This window comes from Cryptomeria japonica, unplaced genomic scaffold (assembly GCF_030272615.1).
Source record: "Cryptomeria japonica unplaced genomic scaffold, Sugi_1.0 HiC_scaffold_168, whole genome shotgun sequence".
Taxonomy (NCBI): Eukaryota; Viridiplantae; Streptophyta; class Pinopsida; order Cupressales; family Cupressaceae; genus Cryptomeria; species Cryptomeria japonica.
This window is the reverse complement of record NW_026728990.1, coordinates 7,501-14,528: the sequence shown is the minus strand read 5'-3', so window position 1 is coordinate 14,528 and position 7,028 is coordinate 7,501. Positions and strand designations below refer to the sequence as shown.

The 7,028-nt window shown below is 62.6% G+C and overlaps 1 non-coding gene across 1 annotated transcript; it reads left to right on the top strand.

Moving 5' to 3' along the window:
* The first annotated feature begins 4,806 nt into the window (after positions 1-4,806).
* On the top strand, positions 4,807-4,925 carry LOC131867317 (5S ribosomal RNA). Its single transcript, XR_009365876.1, has one exon. It is a non-coding gene; the product is annotated as a 5S ribosomal RNA (ribosomal RNA).
* Positions 4,926-7,028: the final 2,103 nt, after the last annotated feature.

Below are 7,028 nucleotides of genomic sequence, written 5' to 3'. Positions count from 1 at the left end.
GCAGCCGGGGCAAACCCAGCCAAGGTGCCCACCCCGACGAAGGTGCACGCGAGGTGCGCACCCGGGGCAAACCGGGCTCCGACAACGTGCACGCAGCACCTTGGAGCACACTTCGAAGCACTCCCGGGTGCCCACCGGCGTTGCGCACCGTGGTGGGCAGCGAGGTGCGCACCTTTGATGCGCTGCCTTCACTAATTTCCAGAAAAAGGCAAAAAAAAATGAGATTTTAAAATTTCCGTTTTGAAAGATAGTGAAAAAAAAGGAACGCGGGTGCCATCTTGAGCCCGCCCTGGTGCGCAGCCCAGGCAAGGCATGCGCACCAAGGTGCCCACCCGAGGTGCACACCCGGGGCAAACCGGGCTCCGACTTCGTGCAGGCCGCACCTTGGAGCACACTTCGGAGCGCTCCTTGGTGCGCACCATGGTGCCCACCAGGGCGCGCAACCCAGCCAAGGTCTGCACACTAAGGTGCCCACCCCGGCGAAGGTGCACGCGAGGTGCGCACCCGGGGCAAACCGGGCTCCGACTTCGTGCACGCCATGGTGCCCACCGCGGCGAAGGTGCACGCGAGGTGCGCACCCGGGGCAAACCGGGCTCCGACTTCGTGCACGCCGCACCTTGGAGCACACTTCGGAGCGCTCCTTGGTGCGCACCATGGTGCCCACCAGGGCGCGCAACCCAGCCAAGGTGTGCGCACCAAGGTGCACGCGAGGTGCGCACCCGGGGCAAACCGGGGTCCGACTTCGTGCACGCCGCACCTTGGAGCACACATCGGAGCGCTCCCAGGTTCGCACCAGCGTTGCGCACCTTTGATGCGCTGCCTTCACTAATTTCCAGAAAAGGCAAAAAAAAACGATATTTTAAAATTTCCGTTCTGAAAGATAGTGAAAAAAACGGAACGCGGGTGCCATCTTGAGCCCTTCCTGGTGCGCAGCCCAGGCAAGTTGTGCGCACCAAGGTGCCCACCCTGGCGGAGGTGCGCGCCCGGGGCAAACCGGGCTCCGACTTCGTGCACTGCATGGTGCCCACCAAGGCGCGCAACCCAGCCAAGGTGCCCACCGCAGCGAAGGTGCACGCGAGGTGCACACCCGGGGCAAACCGGGCTCCGACTTCGTGCACGCCGCACCTTGGAGCACACTTCAGAGCGCTCCTTGGTGCGCACCAGGGCGCGCAACCCAGCCGAGGTGCCCACCCCGGCGAAGGTGCACGCGAGGTGCGCACCCGGGGCAAACCGGGCTCCGACTTCGTGCACGCCATGGTGCCCACCGCGGCGAAGGTGCGCACCCGGGGCAAACCGGGCTCCGACTTCGTGCACGCCGCACCTTGGAGCACACTTCGGAGCGCTCCTTGGTGCGCACCATGGTGCCCACCAGGCCGCGCAACCCAGCCAAGGTGTGCGCACCAAGGTGCACGCGAGGTGCGCACCCGGGGCAAACCGGGGTCCGACTTCGTGCACGCCGCACCTTGGAGCACACATCGGGGCGCTCCCGGGTTCGCACCGGCGTTGCGCACCGTGGTGGGCACCTCGGAGCACACCAAGGTGGGCAGCGAGGTGCGCACCTTTGATGCGATGCCTTCACTAATTTCCATAAAAGGCAAAAAAAAAACGAGATTTTAAAATTTCCGTTTTGAAAGATAGTGAGAAAAAGGGAATGCTGGTGCCATCTTGAGCCCGCCCTGGTGCGCAGCCCAGCCAAGGTTTGCGCACCAAGGTGCCCACCCTGGCGAAGGTGCGCGCCCGGGCAATTAACCCAACTTCCAACTTCGCGCGCGCCAGGGTGGGAGCGCACCCAACAACCGGGCCTGGGAAGAGCCAATGCGAGAAACCCCACCAAACTCTCTGACAAAAAAAGAGGGGGCGCTCCAGTAACCCCGCTTCGGAGCGCACCCTGGGCAAACCCAGCCAAGGTGCCCACCCCGGCCAAGGTGCAGGCGAGGTGCGCACCCGGGGCAAACCGGGCTCCGACAACGTGCACGCCGCACCTTGGAGCACACTTCGTAGCGCTCCCGGGTGCGCACCTCAGAGCACACCAAGGTGGGCAGCGAGGTGCGCACCTTTGATGCGCTGCCTTCACTAATTTCCAGAAAAGGCAAAAAAAAAAGGAGATTTTAAAATTTCCGTTTTGAAAGATAGTGAAAAAAACGGAACGCGCGTGCCATCTTGAGCCCGCCCTGGTGCGCAGCCCAGGTAAGGTGCCACCCTGGCAAAGGTGCGCACCCGGGCAATTAACCCTACTTCCGACTTCGTGCGCGCCAGGGTGGCAACCGGGCCTCGGAAGAGCCAATGCGAGAAACCCCACCAAACGCTCCGACAAAAAAAGAGGCGGCGCTCCAATAACCCCGCTTCGGAGCGCAGCCGGGGCAAACCAAGCCAAGGTGCCCACCCCGACGAAGGTGCACGCGAGGTGCGCACCCGGGGCAAACCGGGCTCCGACAACGTGCACGCAGCACCTTGGAGCACACTTCGAAGCACTCCCGGGTGCCCACCGGCGTTGCGCACCGTGGTGGGCAGCGAGGTGCGCACCTTTGATGCGCTGCCTTCACTAATTTCCAGAAAAAGGCAAAAAAAAATGAGATTTTAAAATTTCCGTTTTGAAAGATAGTGAAAAAAAAGGAACGCGGGTGCCATCTTGAGCCCGCCCTGGTGCGCAGCCCAGGCAAGGCATGCGCACCAAGGTGCCCACCCGAGGTGCACACCCGGGGCAAACCGGGCTCCGACTTCGTGCAGGCCGCACCTTGGAGCACACTTCGGAGCGCTCCTTGGTGCGCACCATGGTGCCCACCAGGGCGCACCCGAGGCAAACCGGGCTCCGACTTCGTGCACGCCGCACCTTGGAGCACACATCGGAGCGCTCCCAGGTTCGCACCAGCGTTGCGCACCTTTGATGCGCTGCCTTCACTAATTTCCAGAAAAGGCAAAAAAAAACGATATTTTAAAATTTCCGTTCTGAAAGATAGTGAAAAAAACGGAACGCGGGTGCCATCTTGAGCCCTTCCTGATGCGCAGCCCAGGCAAGTTGTGCGCACCAAGGTGCCCACCCTGGCGGAGGTGCGCGCCCGGGGCAAACCGGGCTCCGACTTCGTGCACTGCATGGTGCCCACCAAGGCGCGCAACCCAGCCAAGGTGCCCACCGCAGCGAAGGTGCACGCGAGGTGCGCACCCGAGGTGCACACCCGGGGCAAACCGGGCTCCGACTTCGTGCACGCCGCACCTTGGAGCACACTTCAGAGCGCTCCTTGGTACGCACCAGGGCGCGCAACCCAGCCAAGGTGCTCACCCCGGCGAAGGTGCACGCGAGGTGCGCACCCGGGGCAAACCGGGCTCGGACTTCGTGCACGCCGCACCTTGGAGCACACATCGGAGCGCTCCCGGGTTCGCACCAGCATTGCGCACCTTTGATGCGCTGCCTTCACTAATTTCCAGAAAAGGCAAAAAAAAGAAAAAAATGAGATTTTAAAATTTCCGTTTTGAAAGATAGTGAAAAAAACGGAACGCGGGTGCCATCTTGAGCCCGCCCTGGTGTGCAGCCCAGGCAAGTTGTGCGCACCAAGGCACCCACCCTGGCCAAGGTGGGTCACGGGGTGGGTCCTAGGGTGGGTAACGGGGTGGGTACTAAGGTGCGTGCCAAGGTGGGTCATAGGGTGGGTGCCAAGGTGGGCACCAGGGTGGGTGTGCACCAACCCTAGCCAGGGTAGGTCACGGGGTGGTTGTCGGGGTGGGCGTCAAGGAGCCAAGGTGGGTGGCAAGTAGCCAAGTTGCGTGCCAAGGTGGGTGTCGGGGTGGGTGCCAAGGATCCAAGGTGGGTGCCAAGGAACCAAGGTGGGTGTCTGGGTGGGTGCCGAGGTGGGAGCCAGGGTGGGTCCCAAGGTGAGTGCAAAGGTGGGTGCCAGGGTCAAGGTGAGTGCCAATGTGGGTTCCAAGGTGCCAGGGTCAGGGTGAGTGCCAATGTGGGTTCAAAGGTGCTAAGTTGGGTGCGAGGTTGGGTGCGAGGGTGGGTGGGTGCCAAGGTGTGCTAGGTGGAAGCCCGGGTGGGTCGGCATCCCATGGGTGTCGAGTTGGGTGCCTGATGGGTGCTTCTTGTCAAGTTTTAGTCGTCGGGACTCATTTCGAGCCTTAGAGGTCGTTTCTTGTCCGGTTGCCCTGTCTTCGACCTGGGAACCCAATTTTGGTCCTCGGGTCCCATTTTTTTTTGTCTCGCATCCCACTTTTGGCCTGTGGCCTTTTCGGGGTCGATTCTCGTTTTGGGCATCAGAGCATGTTTCTTCTCCTAAAACCCAATATTTGTTTATTAAGTCTCGGAACACATTTTTGTTCTCGTGGACCCATCATGGGTCTTGGAACGCATTTGTGGTCCTTGGGTCCCATTTTGCATCCCGAAACTTGTGTTTTGGTGCTTGATCCCTATTTTGGGTGCCCACCTTGCACCAAGTGCGCACCCGGGGCAAACCGAGCGCCTTGGTGCACCGGGGCAAGATCGAGCGTGCACCCGAGGCGCCCCGAACATGCACCAAGGTGCACTCGGCCCACATGTGAGCGCAGGTCGTTGCGCCCGAGGTGGTGTGTGGGCACCGCGTTGCAGACGGGACACTGCACGCACACGACGCCCCCTCCAGGTGCACGCACGTAGGCCGGGCCGGGTGCACACCCGACGCCCTAGCAAGGTGCGCGCACCCGGGCAGGGCTCACACTTGGCGAACGGGGCGCACTTCGCGAGGGAGGGTGTGCACCTCGACGGGGGTGGGTGGCCGGGGTGGATTCGCACGTGGGTCGCGGTTTGCTAAGTACACACTGCGACAAGCTCATAACGGGTGCGATCATACCAGCGTTAGTGCACCGGATCCCATCAGAACTCCGCAGTTAAGCGCGCTTGGGCCGGAGTAGTACTGGGATGGGTGACCTCCCGGGAAGTCCCGGTGTTGCACCCTTTTTTAGTTTTTCGCCGGGCGTCGCAATGCTATTTGAATAAACCTTTTGCCCGTTTGCGTTCTCGTCGGGGCCGGGCCGGGCCGGGGTGCGCTGCCCGCACTACCGCGCGCGCGGGGGCGACACCGAGCGCGCACCCGAGGCGCCCCGAGCACACAGGCCACGGTGCAACCCGGGCGTTGTGCGCGCACCCCGGTGCGCCCGAGGTGCTGCGCGCGCACCCAGGTGAAATCGGTGTGCACCTCGGCCAGTGCGCGCTCGGTCGAGTCGCGCACGTTGGCCAAGGTGCACGGTGATGTTTCTTACTCTAAGGTTCCGCACCAGACGCCCGGGACAGGTGAGCGAAGCTGGGCGGGGCCGGGTGCGCGGCCGGGGCAGGTGCACGCAGCTGGAGAGAGCTTTGGAGCACACTTCGGAGCGCACCAATGATGCGCTCCATTCAAAAGTTTCCTGAAAAGGCAAAAAAAGTTGAGATTATAGAATTTCCCACTTGAGAGATTGTAAAAAAAAAAAATTTAAAATGAAGGAAACGCGGGTGCCAAGGTGTGCGCAGCCCAGCCAAGGTGTGCGCACCAAGGCGCCCACCCTGGCGAAGGTGCACGCAAGGTGCGCACCCGAGGCAAACCGGACAATTAACCCAACTTTCGACTTCGCGCGCACCTTGGAGCGCACTTCGGAGCGCTCCTTGGTGCGCACCAATCTTGGGCACCTCGGAGTGCACCATGGCGCCCACCAAGGTGCGCACCCGGGGCAAACCGAGCTCCGACTTCGTGCGCACCTTGGAGCGCACGAAAGGTGCGCACCATGGCGCCCACCAAGGTGCGCAGCCCAGCCAAGGCGTGCGCATCAAGGTGCGCACCCTGGCGAAGGTGCGCACCCGGGGCAAACCGAGCTCCGACTTCGTGCGCACCTTGGAGCGCACAAAAGGTGCGCAACCCAGCCAAGGTGTGCGCACCCCGGTCAAACCGAGCTCCGAATCGTGCGCACCAGAGGTGCACGCCATCGTGCGCACCTTGGAGCACACTTCGGAGCCCTCCTTGGTGCGCGCCGATGTTGCGCACCTCGGAGCGCACCCGGGGAAAACAATGCAATTAACCCGACTTTCGACTTCGTGGGCACCTCGGAGCGCTCTCGGGTTCGCACCTCGGAGCACACCGAGGTGCGCACCTTTGATGCGCTGCCTTCACCAATTTCCAGAAAAGGCAAGAAAACATTGAGAAGGTGTGCGCACCGAGGTGCCCACCCTGGCGAAGGTGCACGCGAGGTGCGCACCCGGGGCAAACCGGGCTCCGACTTCGTGCACGCCGCACCTTGGAGCACACTTCGGAGCGCTCCTTGGTGCGCACCAGGGCGCGCAACCCCGCCGAAGGTGCACGCGAGGTGCGCACCCGGGGCAAACCGGGCTCCGACTTCGTGCACGCCATGGTGCGCACCGCGGCGAAGGTGCGCACCCGGGGCAAACCGGGCTCCGACTTCGTGCACGCCGCACCTTGGAGCACACTTCGGAGCGCTCCTTGGTGCGCACCAGGGCGCGCAACCCAGCCGAGGTGCCCACCCCGGCGAAGGTGCACGCGAGGTGCGTACCCGGGGCAAACCGGGCTCCGACTTCGTGCACGCCGCACCTTGGAGCACACTTCGGAGCGCTCCTTGGTGCGCACCATGGTGCCCACCAGGCCGCGCAACCCAGCCAAGGTGTGCGCACCAAGGTGCACGCGAGGTGCGCACCCGGGGCAAACCGGGGTCCGACTTCGTGCACGCCGCACCTTGGAGCACACATCGGGGCGCTCCCGGGTTCGCACCGGCGTTGCGCACCGTGGTGGGCACCTCGGAGCACACCAAGGTGGGCAGCGAGGTGCGCACCTTTGATGCGATGCCTTCACTAATTTCCATAAAAGGCAAAAAAAAAACGAGATTTTAAAATTTCCGTTTTGAAAGATAGTGAGAAAAAGGGAATGCTGGTGCCATCTTGAGCCCGCCCTGGTGCGCAGCCCAGCCAAGGTGTGCGCACCAAGGTGCCCACCCTGGCGAAGGTGCGCGCCCGGGCAATTAACCCAACTTCCAACTTCGCGCGCGCCAGGGTGGGAGCGCACCCAACAACCGGGCCT